Source organism: Perna viridis, chromosome 13 (assembly GCF_037379345.1).
Source record: "Perna viridis isolate PV_CMFRI_1.1 ecotype Kerala chromosome 13, ASM3737934v1, whole genome shotgun sequence".
NCBI lineage: Eukaryota > Metazoa > Mollusca > Bivalvia > Mytilida > Mytilidae > Perna > Perna viridis.
In genome coordinates this window covers 13,392,558-13,414,429 of record NC_142457.1, presented here as the reverse complement: position 1 = coordinate 13,414,429, position 21,872 = coordinate 13,392,558, and the positions used below count along the sequence as shown (strand labels likewise).

Sequence of the window (21,872 nt, the reverse complement as noted above, 5' to 3'; positions counted from 1 at the left end):
GTACAAATTAATTTACAAATATCCATATGTAATATGAAAAAAACTGTAACTACATGTTTATCTTGATATATGACAATAATTTGCAAAATACATGTTGCCTCTACGAAGGCTAAACGGAACTCTTTTTTTTTTGTCCCTGACAACTGGTATCAACTAAATACCCATAAATTTTAATAAGATAATTATGTTACTATTTAGAAAATTATCAGCTTTATGTAATTTAATTATAATCTTGACACCTAAGTAAAAATCTATTAAAACCAGTTAATTGGCCTTTGGCATCAAACACTTTGCTCAAAGGAGATTATGAGTAGCCTCAATTATCACTTTCCTGGACAAAAATGTATAAAATATATCTAGCAATTAATAAGTCTAAATCCTAATCCTTATTGTCTAGAAAATGCTAAATATCTTGAAACTGTGGGAGAGTAAAAAGTACTAAATAACATCTATAAGTTTAAGTATTTACATAAGTTAATATAGCAATAAGCAGTCAATAAAATCAGAAAACCAAGAAAGACAATTTCCATCATTTTTCGCAAAGGCAAAATATAAGATAGTTTGCATAGGTGATAGTATTCTCAGGTGTAGTTTCATCAGAGGCAGACAGCCCCCAATAAATTTGGATTTTTTTTATTTGTATAAAATCTTGATTTTTCACATATTCTACTGCCAATATATGTCTTGCCTGTTTTGCCAAGCTTTTAATTATCTTTGCTATAGCAAGTTGTCGTCATATTTATTCAATATTTGAGATATCGTAGATGTTGTATATCATATCTTATATCTATTAACATATATGAGATATCTTATACATAGTACATCTTATATAATTTGTGAACAATGTATGGCAAGCAAGCCGTTTCCATATTTATTCCATATTTTAGAATATTATTATGTCTTATATAGTATATGAGACATATGATATGTTATACATTTATAATATACCTGATTTATTATACATGTATGAGGTATCTAAAATATGGAATAAATATGAAATCGACTTGCCATACTTTACACCCCCTACCTGAATTCCTGGATCCCCCCCCTGATTTAGCAGCAGAGAATATGTTAATTACACGTAATAGCTATATGCAGTATAAACAATAGCAGCAAAGTGTATTTATAAATATTTATAAATTAATTATAAATATTAATACTTATCTAAAAAAAAACATTTATTAATAAGCATTTTAATCCACTTTGGCTTGAATTTTAAATATTTATAATTGATTTATTATTGTTAATAACTGTCATATTCATGAATATTAATATATAAATTATTAATACTTATTATTTGAATTATAAATATCATTAATTGATTTATAAAAATTTACAATTGAATTTTGAATATCATTAATTGTTTTATAAATATTTATAATAGATTTACAACTATTTATAATTATTTATAAATTTATAAAACAAGGTTCCGGTAGACTATAAAATCCCAATTGATCTTGAACTTGGCGAATGTAACATAAAAATTCAAAAACTTAAACTTTTGTAAACTGTCTGTGCTAATTCTGAAATAATTTCGGCATAAAGATATTAAAATTATTGTCCATGAAAACCTCTTTTTTCTCCTTTTTTTCTCTCACAGATCATGCAATAATAATTATAAGACTGGGACTTGACCCAACTAGCCCCCTCAGTCAAATGTAACTAGTATTCCAAGATATATCTTCTTTGCTTTCATCCTTGTATATAATAATGAGTGAAAAGAGACTAAGAGTATGTTCGCATGTGTTGTATTTTTTATGCGGTCATATACCCTGTATATACAAAACACCAGTATACACAGAGAATTATATAAATTTACAATTAAACTATACATACATGTGTATCTAACTCTCACACTAACTCCAAAGCTTGAAAGTTATCAAAATAGCTCTCCTAGCCAATTCTCCAGACTCAATCCAAGCTTTTCTAGAGTAATTCTGACTTTGTATGTATGATTTTATTTACTTTATGTTCTTTGTTGTGTATGTCTGTTTTCCATGTCTGGTCTTTGTCCCTGGATTACATTCTTTTGATTACCGCTATAACCTTGGTTCCCTTGATTACTCTTTCACTCATGCACACACACACACACACACACATGTACCTATACACTGTCATTGACTAACCCTATATCCTCCGGCACGAGAACCCCAAAATCCACGATGTTTGCATTTTAATTAGTCTCTTGATATCTTATGTATTTTAATCATTTTAATTGGCGCATAATTGTCGTATGAAATAAATAATAAATTTAATGATTTTTTCCCACCAAACTTTTCGAGCTTTAGCCGTGGTTCAATTATAGATATTTGTAGCTCTATTTTATCTACGATATATCGCGTATTTTCTGTGCATTTACAATGTTCGGGATTTATATTATTGTCTTATTACATTAAAAATAGCATTTAAAATATTTGTGTTGTCCCCACAGTATCAGTTGTTATACATTTCTTTATTTCTCATACTTTCAATGATAATTGGTACGAATATAAGAAAAAAACAAAAAAGCAAAAAGCAAATTCCTATACACAGTAAAGTTTATGCACGATATACCCAGGTAAATTTAGAGTCTATGTCCAGAAGCTCATGGCTAAGTGGTAGTCGTTCGTCATTAAACGCCCATCAGGCTATTAATGAAGGGTGTCACTTTAAGCAATTAAAATCCTCTGTCACTTGTTAATTAGGTGATGCATGTATTACTTAGTGTTATCTCGTAATTCATCCCTCAAAAACAAAAGAAATAATAAATAGGTGATTTTGGAGAAACAAATTTCTACATGGTGAATGGCTCAGAATCATTTTAAAAGAATTAATTGAAGGCTAAATTTCAAGTTTTATAATTTTATGAAGTTTAGGAGTCTTCTATTCACGCATATGTCATATGTAGATTAAAATATATCTTTTTTGTGTATGCAAAAAAAAACAACTGCAAAGCAATCCTGCACGTGACAATTATTTATATTTATATATAGAGTCTATAAAGCTGCAAGCATGCCAGTGATTGTATCTGTTCGTACATTAAGCACATATAGCATTTAAATGCATTTCGGATTCAGAATAATGTGTTTAAGATACTCAGTGTGTGTCATAATATACTGCTGCTTTTGTGTGCTAAACCATATCGAAGTGCCAGGCTACTCAATTGATGAATTTATGTTATCGGCGAAAGGCATGAAATGTCTCCCTTGTCCTTTAAAATACAATTTATATATACGATAAGGCAGTCGATCTTATTGATCAATTTTCGCAACTCTTCTCATGTGACAACCAAAACATGTTATTGAAAGCCCTTGGATGTATAAATAAAGTTAAAACATACATAAAAAACAAAGAAATATGTTATGGAAGCAGCTTAAACGCATCATATTATTGATATTCTGTACAAAAAAGTAAAATAAATATATATTTATACCTTATCGTAGGTTTGGTCTTCATTCATTTCGCGATACGATATTTTCAGCCATAGATATCCAAAACCCGGAATTTATGTCTTCGAAACAACTTAAATGCATCATATTACTAATATTTTACACAAATAAGTAATACAAATATTTATTTAAAGCAAAATGTAGGTTTGTCTTCGTTGGTCTTCATTTCTTCCATGTTGGTCTTCATTTCGCAATATGATGTTTTCAGCCATAGAAACCCCCAACACGAAATATATGATATGGAAACAACTTAAATGCATCAAATTATTGATATTTTATACAGAAAGTTAAAAAACGTATATTTATAGCTAAGTTTAGGTTTTGTCTTCTTTGGACTTCATTTCTACCAATTTTGTCTTCATTTCGCAATATGATATACCAATTTAAGAACATGATCTTGCTAAATGCCATACTTAATTGGCTTACCGTACAGAATGTCACACATTTTAACAATGAAGTAACACAATGCTATTTATATTTGCATATAAGGTCAAACATAAACTAAGCCAGCTAAGGTTTCTAGTTGACTTTTACTTTGTATGTATGAGAGAAAGCCTGTATTTAGGTATTATAACAAATAATAATATAAGTAATTTTAATACAAAGATGCTGAATTAAGCTATTAAATGTAACAATTTGCATAGATTTGTCTTGATTTTGAAATATTTCATTCAGTTCAATACAAAATGTGAATTCTCATTTTTGCTAGGAAAATTCTTGAAACAAAGTCTTAACAATCGAATTAAACCAAGATGTTTATTTCATTTTATGAAATAAATTAATAATGCATTGCAAATTCAGTACTCATTTTGTGCTGTGAAATGAGGGTTACATGGATGTTTTCATACATTTGTATTTGTGATTGATCACATAAGAGAAGAGAATCTTTGAGAACAATAAGATAAATCATTCATTGAGATCTGTGAATTTTATGAACTGTATAATGATTGTCAAAAGATTAACGCAACAAAATCATAAAAAACAATAAAAATGTATGGTAGTTGAAAATGGGAAATGGGAAAATGTTTTTTTTTTATTATAGCTGTTCTTCAAGACCTTGTATCCAACAAGGAAAATAACTTGCCTTATATATGTAATTCAGTGTTTTACTACAGGCTGCTTAATAATCGGCCCTCCACAAACCATCAAACCATTGAACGTTGAGCTCCGCCCTTAGATATTATAAAATTGATAACAAAACCACATTTATAACCAAATACATGTAAACATTGAATAGGACATTTTCTTTGCTGTAATGCAAAATGTAAGACCGCAAATCAGATTTGCAGAACCTCTAAAATATATGAAAAAAACTTTAGATTTTAAAGACTATGATTATGGAGCATAAATTGATTAGCCCTACCCATGATTTTTTATCTGTAATGATCACTGTAACTTGCTAGCAAGACCGCTCATATACTTCCTTTCTTTTTCTTCTACATTTCTGATTTGTAAACCATATAAATAATATCTAACAAAAATAAGATTAATTTATAAAATCATATTTTACCGAGCATCATTATGATTTTATGGTTGAGCTAGCAATTGAGATTGAACAAAACTAATATTTTAGGTAAGTGTATTGTCAATTCAAACCAAAACAGTGATTTTGAAAATATATTGTAAAATCAGGCAATTCGTAGTTTTACTATATTCGTTTTTGTTCGATTTTGTTTTTAATTTTCCACTGTAACACCTCATAACATTAACATTACATGCACAAATAGACATTAAACAAAAGAAACAAACAAAATTTGTAATCGGTTACATATGCTGTGAATTTTAGACTTAAAACAGAATCTATACTGTTCAAATTAAGGTTTGACTATCCAGGCATGATAACTGGTATTCTTAAAACTGTACTCTTCTACCTAAAAAAGATAAATGATTTAAAATTTTTAAAAATCAAAAATCAAATATTTAAGTCTTACAATGAAGGTATACTAAAGAAAGCCAACAAGTACATTATACTATTGTTATATTTTTCTCAATGCATTAGCATTTGCTAGGCAACTAATCTAAATTTTCCCTAATCTGGTGAACTTTTACTTTTTTCATTGCCTACAAGAGTATATTTGTAGGTAGTCAAAATAATTTTGCCTGATCGCCTCCGAATAAACGTCAAATAAAAATGCCTCAGTGAATGTCATGGTTATCTTGACTTATTTGTGGGATGTATACTACATATGTACTTTCTGTTGAAAATGAGACTATCTAAAAGGGCAAGTTTGCTGATCCGCACAACAGTAATTGTTAAATTGGTTAATTGCCTTCCTGTGTGAGCTAGATGTAACCATGGTGAAAATAAATGTTACTTACACGACAGGTCCATATCTCGTATATTTTCCACAAAAAAAATGCGATTTTAAATTAGGTCCACAAAAATGTGTCCTAAAAAACTACTAATTTTGGGCACGGAATTTTAGCCAGAAATGATTCTTAAACTGCAAAGTTTATACTAACCTTATTGTAGTTCTCCGATATCCCACGATGTGATCTCGCAGGAGACAAATCAGATTTGTAGCTCACCTGGCCATAGGTCAGGTGAGCTATTGCCTTCACTTGGCATCCGCCGCCGCCGCCGTCGTCGTCGTCGTTAACCCTTTTTTTTTAACTCTTCCTCTGTAGAACTACATGACCAATCAAAAGAAGCAAGACATGGTATGATATTTCTTTGAGTATTCTGCATAGAACTGACGTGGGGAGTTTTGATTCGCCAAAAAACATAGCTGTCGTTACTTAAAGTGTTCAACGTGAAACGATCTATCTCTGGTTCTTCACTGAAACTACTAAACCAATCAAAACGAAACTTGACATTAATGTTTCTTTGGGTGTTCTGCATAGAACTGACGTTGAGATTTTTATCGTCGAAAACATGACCGCCATTACTTAAAATAGCACATAGGGGTCAGACAGAAGTGTTTTGCATACTTCTCAAAAACCTTAGGTTAAGCCGAATTCTATGAATTGTCGAAATGATCATCATTATAAGACCTACAAAAGCCTGCATTAGGTCAAAGTTGCCAGATGACTCCTTGATAAAGTTATTGCGCTTGAAGGGTGAAAATAGTGTTGTTCTTTATTTTTGCTTTTGTTTTTTATAGCTTTCACTCAATATATTGAAACCTATGATAGACAGAAAGAAACTTTCAATTACTGAAATAATACTTATGATAAGGCCAACAAAAGTGTGGAGATCAAAGTTGTTGGCATGCATTTGTTGGAATCATTGCCATTGAAACGCACTTTTCAGCCAATACCTTGAAAACTATAATAGATAAAAAGTAACTTTCGATTGATGAAATGATCTTTATGATAAGTCCTGCCAAAGTCTTCTTTGAGTCAAAATTGTTGGACAATACCTTGCTAGAGTTATTGCCATTCAAAGGCAAAAAATTGAATTATGTGAGTGATCCGGGCTTATGGGAGCCTCTTAGCAGTATCAGACTGCAAATTCGGCAAAAATGTACCATACAGTTTTTTTTCCAAAACGCCGCCATATTGGCTTCCTCAGCAACCACCTGTGATTATATATTTTCCTACGCAGGCGATTCCAGTTGTCCTACTGTGTTTAGACCATTGATATATAAATAAATGGCTTCGCTGAAGCACTGCTACCCGTATTCATTTGTCTATCCCTGCTTCTTTATTGTTTTCATATTTTGACTTTCACTTCATTTGCAAATAACCATGATTTTCCCATACTTTTTAGTATGTTTGCTTTCGTCGTTGACCTATGATCGTTATGTTTTAGTTTGGAAAAGAGAATTTTAAAAAAAGAATAAAAAATAAAAAAAAATTGTTTCTATTTAATAAGTCATAGATTGTCGTCAGATATTGGAAGTCATGCAACATTCAAATCTTCATGTATTGCACAGTATAGAATCGTTACGTTCGCTGTTTTTACATTTTGTCATGGCTTAATTTAGATTATGATAACATATTATTCTTTGAAAGGCCATTTTGGCCAGTTTTAACACCGATTAGCATTCGTACTATGTTAAACATAATACAAAAAATCATATAACATTCATGTTTTTTTACTACAATCGTTCTTTTTGAGCTGTCAAAATGCATTGGCCGTATATTTAGTAATGATTTGTAGAAACTGACCGAATAAAACTTCTCTGTTGTTTTCTGACAAAACTTTGATATACGAATTCGGTTTAAATCATAGAAAATGCTCGTCATAGTCATTTTCCCACGGTTTTATGCCTCGTGCGTATATCAGTTTTATGGACAAGTCAGTGCAATGTTACTTTCTTTGTATTGATATAGTAAAACCTTTAAACCAAACCACTTTCTGACAGAAACATATGTTAGGTTAAAGCAGAATGTTCAGTTTAAATAGGTTCAAAACATTTTGAAACCAATGGTAAGGACTTTAAAAGAAGACTGTTTTATGATGCATCCGAGTTAAGTTTACACAGGTTTCACTGCATTAAAGAGATTTCTGGTAACTGAAGCTGTCATAGCGCACGATAAACCTTTAACAGTTTGCCATAGAAACAAAGCAGCATCTTAAATGTCTTCGCTTTTATGTTCGTTAAGGTATCCAACCCTAATAAAAACTTCCGGTCAATTTCCGAAGTTTACCGAGGTGTCTTATTTCTTTTAACCTCGGTAATTTTCGTAAAGTAAACGAAAGAACACTTAATTTTTATTCATTTTGTAAAAATGAAATAAAATACTTTGAAATTGTATATTTTCAATAAAAATATAGTATAATCGCTTTTTCTTTAAAAATATTGCATATTATTTTACGAATCGGAAATAAAAATTGCAGTTCATTGCATAACAACAACACAACAACATGGCTTACTCGGTCGTCTGCCGGGATAGACGTGGGCGTTTTTCTAAGCCGGAATTGACAAACTTCTGCGAAGTTCCAAGATAAACACTTGATAAAGATTACGTCCTGGCATTCGGGCAGAAGATTGGTTGAGTGGGGCACACATCTAGACAACCTGCAGTCTTGTAAACAGTGTTTGCTTGGCCCGCTTATTCTTAGCCACAAAACAGTGAAGACAGAAATGAAATGTGGACTCGTTGGCTACCTGTATGTGCCATATATGGCTTGTAACGAGTTAAACCGAGTTGCATATGGTACAACGCACAAAGACAACAAAAGCTGCAAAGGGATGCCAAGTTTCAGTATAAACACAAAGCTTGGAGCAGGTAAGAAACAATGTGTCTTGCTTATCAGTTTGATCAGTACAACGTCATCTTACATATATACATTTGTAGGTCCCCATTTCAGACAGAACCTTACTGCTTGACTAAGTATAGGGAGCAATACTCTGACTGAATCTAGTATGGTATTTCTTAGGGTGGGGGAAAGTTATATCTGAAATGGGGGTGGGGTCAGGTGGGGATAACCTGATTTCTGGACTTGTTCTCAACCTGTTAATGTAATTCTAGTCGAATACCCACACTGTCATTTTCAAATCTCTCCTTTGTCAAAGCATGCACACCAGATGAACTTAAAAATAAACAAATGCCATTTTATTATCAGTCAATGTAAAAAAAAGGGCAAAATCATTAAAATGACTACCATTACACACAAACATTAAAAGAAAAAGACAATAGTAAACAGCAAAATATGGCCATTTCAAGGCTTGTAAAAATAGTCTCAAGTACTGAAATTTACAGAACAATGGTTCATTCATGTTGAAAAATGGCTTTGAGGTAAAATTCCCTGAAAAAAAAGTAATATTAAAGTGCATTTATTGCACATATCAATTGAGTGTATGTGTGTAATTTCAAAATTGAATAGATAAAACAATAATAAGTAAAAAGGTCCATTGTTTATGTATTATCTCCCATTGTATAACAATTTTCTATTGGGATTTTTCAACAGGAACTTTTAAATGATAGGTATTATTATTGATTATATTCTATGTAAAATAAAGCAGTCATTGCTTTTACAATGCAACAAAAATAGTTTGAAAAAGTTACATATTGGCCATACAGTCTGCAAGTGTAAATACATGTACATGAGAGTGAAAGCTTGGATTTCTGTGTCAAAGCCTCAGCTGCTTGCATTAATGAAGGGAGAAAGTACTTGTCTGAGGTTAAGAAGATATGAATCTATGCTAGTTTTTTTTTTCAAGCATGTTATTACCTTGCATGATTTCAATTGAGAGCATGATTAAAAGACAAAAAAATATTGTTAAATTGATTTATATGTATGTCCCAGTTCAAACTATAATTCTGCATAATTTTTGTACAAATGTAGACCTAATGAAAGACATCTTTTTGAACAATTTCTATTACATGTATTTCAAATTATATGTAAAAATTAATTATTTAAAATTTAAGTCACACCATAACTTTTAAATCGGAAAGCATTTAAATCACTGGTCCTTTGCCAAAATTTTGTTTTGTGCTTTGTTGCAATTTCACTGTCATGTACCCGATACTTATCAAAGGACAATTTCAGATATAGTAAATATGATCTAATATCAACATATCAGCTATATAAGTATGCAAAGATGAGGTACGGCAAATGTATTCAATCCCCAGATTGACTACACTCAATCAAGCATCATTTAATAATACAATATATATCTTCTGTTCACAGACATTCCAAAAGAATGGGCTTTCCCCAGGCAGCTATACAGTTTCATATAACTTAAAGAAAGATATTGAAAGAGAAAAGAGTCAAGGAAAGTCCATATTACCAGAACAGAAATTACGCCGCCTAAAATTAAAGGAAGATCAACTTCCAAAGGAGCCTGTGGGGCGTCAGAGGGTGCAAGCTATGAGTCCGGTATGTACAACAGAGTTAGACCAATCCTAAGATGAAGGTTTATGATCTGTTTAGATTCTTGTCACTTATTAAATTTGTATACCTTTTGTAGCAAGTTAAAATTATCTACAATGGAAAACCCATTGGTATATTCATGTAAAAAGGCTGAAGTACATTTATGGGTGAAATTTGCCCTTTTTTGTGAAAATTGATATTTGAGGACAATTAAAGTTTCACTTGCTGTTGTCGAGGATGAATTGCCTATATACTCAAATAAGGGTCGAAATAAGTTAATTGTGAATATAACCAGATTTCTTGAATTTTGTGAATTACTATCAACATTTTAACATAAAATTAAACTCTCTTCATCAACTGCATAGACTCAAACAGACATGGTTATACATTGATATACCAAATATCTAAACCATTCATACCATGCATATGGGACCGCTTCTGTGGTAGCATGCTCACCATAAGTGTAACAATTTGTGAGATTTATCACACTAAAGACTTTAAAGTTAGTAGATACTGCTATCTACATGTTAGTCAAAAACAATGCATGTAGGAGAAAGAATGAATATTTGTTGGCTATAAGTCAAAGCTAGCACAATAAAGATCTGATTCGGCATGTTAGACTACTTCAAAGTATAGTCTGTTTGTTCAAACATATATTCTTAACAGATCTGCTAAAGAACAATCAATAAAGGTCATTTATATCTATGCAAGACTGGGCAAGGAGGATATGCATGAAATTATTCAAAATTTATTCCAATTTCTTTTCTGACAGTCAGAAGAAATATATTTCCACACATTGTGCAGATAGCAGCAAACGAACATAGACCACAGATTAATTTCAGTCGATATGTGTCTCCTGAAATGCCAATGTCCGATGAAGCTGAACAAGTAACTGGGATTGTTTGGAATGGACAAAAACTTTTTTTTAAAAGGGGTAGAACTTGATTTTGATAATATTAGGGCTGCCATGTCAGATTGTCTTCTTTGGTTAAATAATGTTCTACTTGTAGCACATAATGGGAAAAGTTTTGATTTTCGAGTTTTGTCAGCAGCTGTTTATAACTGTAGAATAATTGATAATTTTACAGAAACTGTAGTAGGACCTGTAGACTCATTAGCTTTATTTAGATTACAATTTCAAAAAATAGGAAAATACAGTCAACCTTATCTAGCACAACATTTTTTGTAAGGAAATCTATAATGCACATAATGCTGAAGATGATGTAAAGATGCTTGACAAAATACTTATTGCAGCAAATGTAACCTCTGAACAACTGTTTAATTACTCATATCAAACAAATAATCATCTGATACAGGAAAACTTCATCAAGGCAAAATCTAAGAACTTGCCAAGTTTTCATCCCCTTATTGCTAGTGGTGTAATGAAAATGACAACAGCAGAAAACATGGCTGGGTCAGGTTTAAGCTGCGTACATTTAAAACTTTTATATGTTCGTAAAGGAGAAGATGGTCTTCTTGATTTTCTTATGTCAAAGAAAATTTTGGAAAAAACAAGGGTTTCAAATGATAAAACATTAATGTCTGTGGTACAAAAATTATGCAAGTTTTTTTGCAGAATTGTGTTAAAGTGTTCATTAGCTCATTTGAACCATAGTTCTGTATGTGTCATTTAGGACTTATGTGTCCCATGCTTTGAAGCAGTGTGTGTATAGTGAAAACGGTCACCTTTTTTTCCATGCAATTACTTTGCGTGTGGTTGACCCATTGTTATGAAATTTGGATATTATTTGACTATTGACTAAAGGAATGTTCCTACTACTTTGTTAAATGTTTGGTCTATTTTCAACATTTGTTTTAACAGATTCCTTATAAAAAGTCCTGCTGGTGTTTTTTTTTTATATCAGATTTCAGATATCCCATTCAGTTTTTGAGTTATAAAGGGTAAAAGAGGCCCCATCTCAAAAAATTGCCTCTTATTTTTGGTCTGATTTTGAAATATTTTGATTGAATTTAAAATTTTGTGCATAAAGTGTCCAAACCTGTTCTGTCCATAATGAATTGTAAGTCCCTATGCTTAAGTGTGCAAAAAACTAATATTGTGTTTGCACTCTCAAGTGTTCAGGATTTGACCACTGCAGTTGTATCATGCTGCACTCTGTGAAGCTTTGTATTCTTATTTCATAAGACGTGATCAGCTATAGCTATAAGTGTTTTGAAGGTCTTGAATTATCTAAGCATGTTGATTAAATCATTTATTGTAATTGAGCAATTAGGTTTACTAAAATACTCTAGCTGATAACTTATTTTGTTATTTTTATTTATGCTTGATAAATAATGTTGGTATTATAAATGCATGTAACTAGCCTTCTGCGTTGATGGGGTTCTTGTTTTTTTGTTGGCCCTTTTCTTTCTTTAATCTTCTGATAAGTATTTTTCATAAAAACATATTTTTTACTGAAGATTATTAATTGTCAAGAACCATCTCTTGATTCATATCAAATAGAATAAATATGTATCGCAAGACATTACATGACTGTAAACATTTGCAACTCGTGCTTTTATGTGATGAAAAGAATTATATGAATTTAGAATTCAGAGTATAGATTACTTTTATATAAATTATTTTATGTTTGTGCAGTTTTTGGTCATTATATGTATGCAGTTAGGATCCCGAGAAAAATTTATGAAAAAGAGTCTTTTAAACTTTTCTACAAACTAATGACCTCAAGAAATCATTTTGAATCGACAGGGAAGAAATCGTCATTCCTAATAATTGGGTTTCTAATTCCAACTTCACTTTGTGTAATAGTGTAATGCTCTCGTGCACCATAGTCGCACATTTCTATATCTATAGTTTGGAATAGTGATACATGTAAATGCATATTTGCAAGAATATGAATTCCAAAATACCTTGTGTTGGAGGTTGGACTTGACCATATACATCTAATGATATTTCTCAGGTGTAAAACTGTCAATAGCAAGGATCAGTTGATCAAATTATTAACAAAAATACACGCTTTTGAGGATTGAGCATTAAAAGGAAATTGTTATCAGATTTTAGCCTTTAAGGTGACCTTAACCTTTAACCTTTTGGTTGTTAAATGTCCTTATTATGACACACTATCAAAGTTGTTTGCTTGCATACTTAAAGTATTGTGAAAAACAAAAAAGATAAACTGAAACGAGACACCAAAAAAATATATAATTGATTGCCAGTCTACATCTCACGACAATGACCTTGACATTACGAATCTTAATTCATAGAAATTGGCACGGTAAAAGTCTCCGAATTTGTTTTTACAACATAAACAATAACTAAAGTTATTTTTAATGCAAATGTTGAGTGCCTCAAAAAAAGTTGTATTTCTGGACTCCTTAATTTCTGAGGTAGTGCCTATTTAGCCTTTTCTTCTATTTCTATTTTTAGTAACAACCATACATGTCTAAAACTAGAACAACCTATAGCTGTGAGAATTTTATTAGTTTCAATTGATAAGAACATCTTTATGGTTCCTCTTGAGGTATATAGTAGTATATTGTATTAAAGTTGTTACTGTCATTTGAATATTTCTTGCACCCCCTAACCCCCAAAATATTGCAAAAAAGGGGGGTGAAATAACCAAGCCCTGTGCTAATACCTTGAATATTTTACGGATTTTTATTTTATAGTAAGAACCACTTGACACCTCTGCTAATAACTAAAGAAAAAAAACCAAATTATTTTGCTGGTTGTTTTTGGGCCATTTATGGGTCGGATACCTTAATAATCAAAAAGATTTGGTTCTTGCAACAATAGCAAAAAAATAGCATAAAATGAATAAAAAAGTGTCAGCTTTCACATACATTATTATCGTTCTTTAATCGAAGATAATAAAAAAAAGTAAAATGTTAAGTGTCAGGCCCTGTAAAAAGCATGCAGTATGTGAAAGATAGTAAAAAAAACACCATCATTTTGATAGAACTCACGTGGGGATTTATATAATTTGACTATTTGCACCATCAGAATCAAGGAAAACAGACAAAAGTTTTCATATCATGCTGGACCATCGAGTTACAATTTCATTGAAATGCAACGAAAATGAACATTTCAAGGGCAAATAACTGTTAAAAACCTCATTTTTCTAAGATTCTATTTCTAGGCAAACCACATTGATACAGAGATGAAATAACAAAGGTGATTTGTTTTCAGATTAGCATGCAACATTAATTTATTTTCCCTGTAAAAGTTCTCATCAATAATCATTATGGATTTAAGTTTGGTCGAGTATTTATACGCCATGAAAACAAAGAACAGTACACACATAGTCAGAATATGATGTACAGAACTCAAGCCATAGTAGAAAATGTAGATTGAAGCAATCAGCGCTCTCGCCGAGATATAACCTTAGTCGACGAAACGACATTAAAACAACAACCAATCAGTCATATAGCAGGGTCCATGTAACTCACAGTTAATCTCTGAAATTTGCCTGTAATGTTGTTTATGACATTTCAGGTTGAGGAAAGCGGCATGACCTATGCGAGCGGATCGGGTACTGGGATATTTTATGGTGTTAAATTTAATAAAAAAATAAGATGTAATGAAAATTACACTGTTGTCTAATTCAACCGAGATGAATGTTTAAACCAACCCTCTGAAGAAGTCACTTTAGAACATGTACATTGACACGATTTAAATATAACAAGGATGAATATTGTGAATATGTCAAAGAGATAACAACCCTACCGTGATGAAAAATGTACAATGTTAAATAGCAGTCTTTGAAAGAATCATGAAAATTCTGCAAAATGTGATACACCTAAAAAACATATTTTCATTTTTGTAATTAAGTTGTTGCATGGGTATGTATTATTAAACGTATCATTATTCATTCCAATCTGTCTGTTCTTAGGAGATAAGTAAAATCTATAACGGTCGTTTCATGGGTCAAATTTTATAGTATTTGATTAATATGTGAATAATTTCATTAAGGTAGGTCATACCTGATTCATTTGTGTCTGAATTACCACCCTTAAATGGCATAAATTTCCAATTCCGACCATACACCATTTTCCATTGTACCCATCATTTTCCCCATGGAAAATTTCCAATACATTCCCAATTGGTGCATTTATAATATTATTATAATTTGTAACTGATATCCCTCTCTCCATTTCAATTCACCATCCCTCATCTACACAAGCATTGTACGTACAGTGCACTCGTGCTATCTCCATTAAACAGTTGGATAAAAAAAATAAAGTAAGGTTTAATATTACATAATTTTACTCCCCTTCAATGCTTGAAGAAAGCAAACAACTTTTATTATCGAAATATGCATGAAATTTACATTAATATTAACGACTTAAAGAATTAAATGCAGGAGACTGTTTCAGCTTTCTTAAAAATTGCTGGCATGTTATGTTGACGCTAATTTACAAAATGAAGTTAAATGCAATAAATCTGCATTTCTGAATTAAAAATGCTTATAAAGTATTTCTTTCGTGCAATAAGATGGAAAATACCAGATTCGATTCTCTTAATGTTAGCTCAGCTCCAATGCATAAAATTTTTATAACTTTCCAGAGGCATATAAATATAATCACCAAGAAGCCTAAACATTGAATAGAATGTATAGAATAACTAGATTGTAAGAACGTTTCAACTGTAACAATGCGATATTTATTTTTATTTTTCAATGTAATTGTTGTTTTGTCCTTGTACCTACTTGTATCTACTGGTAACAAGATCAACGCACTTCTGAAACAGAGGATAGAACTTTCCACAAATGGCATACATAACCAAAAACATGGTAGCAAGTGGAGATTGAAGCGATCAACTTATAGCAGCGTCAACATTAGTGACGATACATGTCTAGAATTATCCTCTTGTGCTGTTGCGAAGAGTAAAGTAATGTGGTATTGCCACTGTGACGATGACTGCATCTATTTTGACGACTGCTGTTATGACAACAATCAATCGAAAGTCAATGAATATACTGAAACATCGGAACGAAGATATACCTGTAATAAACTTGGATCACCATACTCTGCTAATGTTTTGGGGTTTTTCTCAATTGATTCTTGTCCACCATCCTATACCAACAAAACAATAATATGGCGTTGCATCAAAGGAGATAACTTTGAAATGAATTTTTTCGTTCTTCATAACAAATCTCTAGTGTATAAAAACAAGTATTGTGCTCTCTGTAACAATGTCATTGAATACGAATACTTCTTTCGTGAAGTGAGTAACTTAAGGTTTGGTCGGTTTAAAAAATTCCTCACATTCACAAAAGAAAAGAGAAGGGAGAAACTCGAAACAATGCTTTTAAACACTGACAATATTCCACCACCCGACGCAAGATTACGTTTCTGTTTGACGAACGTTTATACTACCAACAACAGCCTATGTAGGTCCTACATTAGTCCAGTGTTAGTAAAAGACACCAATAACTTCGGTCGTATCTATAAGAACGCTAATTGTATACCTACCACAGCAGATATCAAAAGCATTGAATGTCTGCAGGAGTCCATGTTTGAGTATTGGAGTCGAAACCCAGACTTTTTGACCAGAATCATGTTTTCAGTTCATCCAGAGAAGTTGGAACAGGGATGTGATGTATGGACAGAAGAGGTCAGTATTAAATGATAATTGATAATTTAGCTGGGTACGTACATCATTGGTGTATGATTTGTATTTACAAGGGAGACAATGATTCTGCTTTAATTTCACACTTTTTAATCACCGGTATATCTAAAAAGTAATGAATAATTAAATTATTTCATTTATGATTTTGACTAAAACGAACTTATTGATAAATATCATAGATATTGATTAATTAAACAAATGAGCAAAGAAACTCTATGAAAATACTTTGTAATACTTACATGTGAAGTATCTTCTTAAATGTAACTTTGAAACAACAGAATCGTATATACGTGTAAAACCCAAAACGTTATGATAAGTCATTGCCAAATATGTCTGGTACAGAAAAAAATTCTAGAAGTACATAGGAAGATATATGCAACATCTAACGAGGGTTGTCCATATTAATTTGGTAAATTGAGTTTTGATTTAATTAAAATGCACTGAAAACAAAAAAAAATTGGGCAGAAAACTCTTCGAAATGCTCATTTTCTTCTCTTGAAAATTTCTGAGCAAACATAGGCATGCAGAGATCAGATAATGATCTTTTCAAATAGGGAAAGCATCATTTAGTGAGTTTATTTTGCCATATCTGTGGATTTTTTACATGCATGTTTGTTTCTGATTTTTCTATTTTGCCTGATTCTTACAAAAACTTACACTTAATGGCACAGTTTGTTATAAACTCTTAATTATGTCAATTCAAGGGTTTTCATAAAACTATACACACCTGCTTCCCTTTCGTCAACAATTAGGGACATGATTGTTTGATTCACAAAACCTTATAATGGAAGAGTAATCAAGGGAACCAAGGTTATAGCGGAAATCAAAAGAAAGTAATAGGGGACAAAGACTTAACACAGAAAACAGACATACACAACAAAGAACATTAGGTAACTAACAAAATATATACAAAGTATCAAAAGCATATGAGCAACTCGGATTCCACGAAAGACTGGAACAAATGAGCGGTATATAGACAGTATTGTATTAGGAAACCTGTCTATAGTAGACATTGGCTTAAACGGTAAACTGAGTAAACTTAAAATCTTCAGAAGTTTAATCCGAAAAAAAGTATGGTTTGAATAGGTTTCATTCTACGGTAACTAAGGAGGTTAATGTTGAATAAAGGTGTGGTGAGTAATTAATTTGTTTGACAATGGTTAATGGTTATTTTTGTTTAGTTGTAAGTCATACCAGAAACTTTTCTCTCAACGATAAAGATACAAAACTAATTTAATTTTATTAAAGATTTTCAAGGCGGGCAGATGTAAAGGTGAACCATTGCTTACCAATTCAATTGAAGAACTAACTATGACCTGGATGTCTGACACTGAGCTCACGGAGACGATGATGTACCAAATCGGTATTTTGACACCATGGTTATTCTTAACCACAAATGTTACCGAAACAATCGGGAGATTCGTTATAAGAACCGATGGAAATCGTTTAACAGTTTTCATTGGAATCGTAATTGTTTACAGAAAATCGGCATTTATCAATGAGTACTTACAGTTTATATCAGATTTGCGATCTAGAAATGTCAAAGTTTTCATAAATACCGAAGAAAATGCCAGTCAAATAAAATTAAACTTTACTCATAACAATCTCAACAACTGCAGTTTTCTTCAGTGTGACACTTTTGGTGCCATCGATCTATCGTCAGAAAATTATCAGCAAAAACTACTTTCAGCAAATGTATCGGTGAATGGTTTTCGTATCAACGTTTATTCCAAATCGCTTTTTATTCGAGCGATTGATTTTAAAGGACGCTTAGTTATTAAAGATGTCAAGGGAGACACAAATGAATATGTTTCTAATTTATCACTACCAACAGTCATTACAAACGGATGCTTTGTCTTGTCAATTGCTGCGCTGCTTGTTCTGATTGTTATACAAAGAAGACATGGTCTTATCGATAACATACCTTCTTCGAATATTGAAAATATATCTATATCCCTTGTTCTATCGAACGGTCTTTTTATAATTGGAAGCAGTGCACTCGAAATAACAAAATTGTGCTATATTATTGGAATAACACTTCATTACCTCTGGCTGACAGTTTTTACATACATGACATTATCTGTGGTCTGGATAAGTACAACCTTGACCAGAATCAGAGCAAGAAAAACTACAAATTCTAGGATATCTAATCGTCGAAAGGTACTGACACTAATAGGACTGGTAATACCTCTTGTGTTTGTTGGTTCAGCTATTGCAGTCGACGTCTATGGTCCTTCGTTTTGGTCTTCTGGTTACAATCATAAGGTCTGCTTCCCTAACCGTTACCCTGCTAATCTTGTCTTCTTCACTGGACCTATCATCATCTCCCTGACCGTGAATGTATTCAGTCTTATCTACATCATCGGGAGAGTCTGTGCTGTACGTCTAGAAGCTGCTAATATCCGTAAGTTAATCCCATACAAAGATGCGCTCGTTTACCTCCGGATTGTTGCCATTTCTGGTGTGATGTGGTTTACTGGAATAATTGCTGCTTTTCACGATAAAGAATGGATCAATTATCTTTTTACTTTACTCTGTGGACTGCAAGGATTTTTCCTCTCCATTGGAACACTTACTTCGAGTAAAGTTAGATTTAAACTTGGATGTAAAAAAAGTTCAACCATAACAAACTAAAATAAAGACCGAATTACTTAATGAGCGCATTACAATTGTTTTTAATTTTGCTTCTGTCATGGAAATGTGACAAAATTTGTGCATTTTGCAGTTCTTGTCTTTTATACTGAGCATATTGAAAAATAAAAGCATACAAAAATTGTATAATTACATATCTGACGGAAACACACACACTCACACAAATACACAAGCAAACACAGAAATTAAACAAACACTGCATTTATTGTGATACTAAAACGAATTTAATTTAACACGCTCATAATGATGTTCATTTTAAAGGACTTGGTCTCCTCTTTATTTCTAACAGTCACTTGAAAAATTGCTTGAAGTATTAAACTGGATATACTGAGAAGGTTTTTAGGCATTTTTATCGTCTGTTAACTTGATTAGTTTTTATCTGAAGTTTTCGTTTAAATTATTCAAAAAAACGTGAAGTTGCATGTGATGTTGTGCTAGAGATACGCCCACTCGTACAGGAGGTTGATATCGGACAGAACCTAAAATCACTTATAACATATGCCCGATTTATATAAGCAAAATTGAAACCCATCTATTCATATGAAGCCGATATCTTACGACGAAGCTTTTTTCTATCATTCCATTAAATGAATAAACACAAAGTAGCGAAAAAAACAGGACGTTTATATTGTATAGCACACAAAATAGCTTACAATGTAGATCTTATGAAAATAAAGCCTCTCATCAGTTTTATAATCAGTTCATTCACTGAGAGCCGTGATAATTACAACGAAATTTGGACGGACGGACAAATGCACGGAAATAAATTATGATACTGAAGAAGCAATACATTTTAAAATTAAGCTCTTTGGTCATTGAACTAAACTATGAAGATTATAATCAAGTTAACGAACTTACAACCATATATCAGGAAAAAAGGTGGATAGGTAATGAAATGGCAAACTGAAAGATAAACCAGAAACATTGAATTAATCAGTACGTTCGTGACTTGTTATAGACATCTCAAAATGGAATGGTGTATTAAACCAAGTTTTATGACTTGCCATAAGAATTCGAATGTAAGTAAGCGTTGCTGAAACAATAGTCAAAATCAGTACAGCAGTAGTTAGTACAAAGAGTACGCCTGTATTTATTTTATACGGAATATATTGCACTAATATTGTGATTGAACTAAGTCACTGCTGTAAAAATATTAATTTAAGCGGTGTATTGTTTTTTAAATGGATAGAAAAGCGCAAGAATTATTACCTACGAAATCAATTTACAGCACTCTATAAAACTATATTTTAAACCGCAAAATTGATACACACGAATATATTCACTTCAAAGAATCCGCAAAATTAGCAACGGCGAAAATTAATACGTCTTCAGTATTGAAATGTACTAGCTTTTTGACGAAGGACATATATAATATATTAACCGTGATAACCGAACTCATAACTATAAATCGGCAAATGAGAAAAATAGAACATGAACTGGCGAAGCGTCCGAGTTAACAATACTTTAACAATTCTGAGATGGTCCGAATTACCGGTTCCGAATCGGAATATTTTATACCGAAAATATAACTTCTTAGTTTTGTAAATGCAAATATTGGTGCGTCTCAGGTAACACCAGTAATATTTTGTGAACGTAAAAGAGTAATCAAGGGAACCAAGGTTATAGCGGTAATCAAAAGAATGTAATCCAGGGACAAAGACCAGACATGGAAAACAGACATACACAACAAAGAACATAAAGTAAAATCATACATACAAAGTAACAAAAGTAAATGAGCAACTCGGACTCCACTAAAAACTGGCAGCATGGACCAGGTGCACCGGTAGGGTAAGCGTCCTCTGCTTTTCTAAAAACACCCGCCGAGTTGCTCATAAAAAGTCAAGTCCGGGGTAGACAAACGAGGAAAGGAAAACTATGACCCGTTGAATAAATCAGTTTTCATAGTGCTGATGGATACACCATAACGATCCACGAGTTCATGATGACGACCATAAAACTTCTGTAGTGATGACTTCTATCTTGTAGCAACATAACCCTGTTCCAGGAGCCTATTTGTTAGAGTTCTAGCGCGATACAAAAAGTCTGCGTAGTTTCGGCAAGCTCTGTCATAACGTATGAGTTGTGATATGAACACTCCATACGTAGGAGCCGAAGGGATGTTGCCACAGATGAAAGAAAAGTTGACAATTCTGAATGAAAAGTCATCACGTTTGTCGTAAAGTTTGGTCAATAGTTTTCCTTTACCATCGATTTCTAAGTGTAGCTCAAGATATGTTATGTAAATATGCTATATAATGGCAATTGTTTTAAACGAATAGAAAACTATTTGACAGAGGTTTGGAGTGCTGTGGCAGATTGCACTTAAGATGGGAGGAAGAAGACTAAAGTCGACAATTACCATCAAAATGTTACTGGAAACGACTTTTTTCTATTTCCATTGCAAAGAACTATCGATCTCGGAAAGAACCGATTG

The 21,872-nt window shown here is 32.1% G+C and overlaps 1 pseudogene; it reads left to right on the top strand.

Moving 5' to 3' along the window:
* Nucleotides 1-8,461: 8,461 nt before the first annotated feature.
* LOC148599657 (uncharacterized) lies at nucleotides 8,462-12,323 on the top strand (annotated as a pseudogene).
* The last annotated feature ends 9,549 nt before the right edge of the window (nucleotides 12,324-21,872 follow it).